Below are 2,500 nucleotides of genomic sequence, written 5' to 3' on the forward strand. Positions count from 1 at the left end.
AAACGATAACAGTAATCAAATTCAAACTCATCGCCATGAAAAGTTAATTCAACATTTATGAATGGAAGGATAAGAGAGTATTGCGTGTTAAAATATAATAATTATCATGCGATTCGAGATATTTCATCCCCCACGGTTATTTCGAAATCACGAACAAGCACCAAAATGACCACGCAATCAGGCACCAGAACACTTCTATGAAAACAAAAAAAACACACAAAAAAAAATCGCCCAAAGTACCCATTCTAAACAAAATAAATAATTTCTACACTAACCGACCATTCCAAAAAAATCCACATCCCATGAAATCAGAACGAAAATATACCCAAAACATTCTATTTATCGAATCTACACGATGCAAAATAACAAGAGGAAACCCCAGAGTAAAAGGTCCTCGAACACAAACCACGCAACGGAACTATGGGATTCATGCAACGCGAAGCCTTTGCAATGCTGCAGCCTTCCAGCACCGGTTCCATGGCCATGCGGGAGGGATGTGACGAAAGACGAAATGAGAGACTGGAAGAAATGGCGGTACTAAGAAGAGGAAATAAGACGGGAGATGGGAAAAGGACAAGAGGCCGTGAAAATACAGGGAGGAAGAGGGAGAGAGAAAAGGGGAGAAAGGAAGGAAGAAAGGTAATCTCCAACTTTTTTATGAGATTTAAACCCGTTTTACCTCAACTCATCCACGCTACAGGTTGATGGTTAAGGCTTCATTGCCCTAAAAATGTTTGGTGCAAATTTCTTAACGTGCAGCTGGGAATTCTCGAGTCATAATGCTAAAACTCTCACTCATTTCATCTCTCTCTCTTTCTCTTGCTCTCTTTTGCTTTCTCTCTCTCTCTCTCTCACTTTCTCTTTATATGTATCTCTACCTCTACCACTATATCTACCTCTATATCTACTTCTATATCTACTTCTACCTCTACCTCTATCTCTATATCAACCACTACCTTTACCTCTACCCCTCCTCTCCTTCTACCCTCCCTCTCCCTCTTCATCAGCCTCAAACTCTCCCTCACCCTTAAACTCACACTCATTCTCTCGCCCTCTCTTTTACCTCATCAATCCCTATATTTCTCCCTCTCTTCCTCTCTTCATCTCTTCCTCTCCCGTGCACACACAGTAAACAGATAATTACTACGAGGATAGAGAGGTCCGCTCTGGCTCCCGCGCTGAGGAAAAACCGCCCCGATTACACGACGAAGCCCAATCGAAAGGCTCAGAGGAAAGACTCGTGCGTGACCGTCTCAACCTCTTGCAGACACGCGAACGCCACGCGAGACCCCGAATTAATGGGTTCGAGAGCGACCACTCCAATACACATAGTCTTCCCGCTTTCTCTTTTTCTTCTTACATCAAAATATAAATTGTAAGCATCCTCTCGATCTCTTTCTCTTTCCCTTTCTTTCTCTTTCTCTCTCTTTCTACTTTTTTTTCTTTCTCTTCTCTCAAAATCTAAATTGTAAGCATCGTCTCGCCGATTCCGCTTCTTAAGAGAGAAAGAGAGAAAGAGAGAGAGAGAGAGAGAGAGATAAAAGAGAGAGAGAGAGAGAGAGAGAGAGAGAGAGAGAGAGAGAGAGAGAGAGAGAGAGAGAGAGAGAGAGAGAGAGAGAGGGAGAAAGAGGGAGAGAGTGAGAGAGGGTGAGTGAGGAGAGTGAGAGAGGGAGAGTGAGAGAGGGAGAGAGAGAGAGGGAGAGAGAGAGAGGGAGAGAGCGAGAGGGAGAGAGAGAGAGGGAGAGAGAGGGAGAGAGAGGGAGAGAGAGGGAGAGAGGGAGAGAGGGAGAGAGGGAGAGAGAGAGAGAGAGAGAGAGAGAGAGAGAGAGAGAGAGAGAGAGAGAGAGAGAGAGAGAGAGAGGAGAGAGAGAGAGAGATAAAACTAGGGTTCTTTAATCAAGAAAAGGTGGCAAGCATTCTACCTCCATGCAAATACACACGGGCTGGCAACTGTGAATCATTGCTGCAGTGACCTTGGCCGTGGCTCGCTGGGACTGAATGGCCGGGGGGGGGGGGGGGAGGAGGTAGGCTTCGGGCTTCAGCATGAACAACATCTTCTGAACGGCGGTGGGAGGTCAGAGAGAAGAAGGGGGGGGGGGGAGAGATAAATAACAAAGTTAATAGGTATTGATGATTCTGTTCCTTTATTTCCTCTTTTCCTTTTCTCTGACAGTTTGGCTATAGTTTTATATCTCTTTTTCTCTTCCATTTTATCACTCTTACCCCCTCTCTCTCTTTCTTTCTTTCTCTTTCTCTCTTTCTTTCTCATTCTCTCTCTCTCTCTCTTTCTACTTTTTTCACTCTTTCTCTCTTTCTACTTTTTTTTTCTCTCTCTCTCTTTCTACTTTTTTTCTCTCTCTCTTTCTCTCTTTCTACATTTTTCACTCTCTCTTTCTCTCTTTCTACTTTTTTTCTCTCTCTCTTTCTACTTTTTTCTCTCTCTTTCTCTCTACTTTTTTCTCTCTTTTTCTACTTTTTTCTCTCTCTTTCTCTATTCTCT

The sequence above is a fragment of the Penaeus vannamei genome, chromosome 34 (assembly GCF_042767895.1).
Source record: "Penaeus vannamei isolate JL-2024 chromosome 34, ASM4276789v1, whole genome shotgun sequence".
NCBI lineage: Eukaryota > Metazoa > Arthropoda > Malacostraca > Decapoda > Penaeidae > Penaeus > Penaeus vannamei.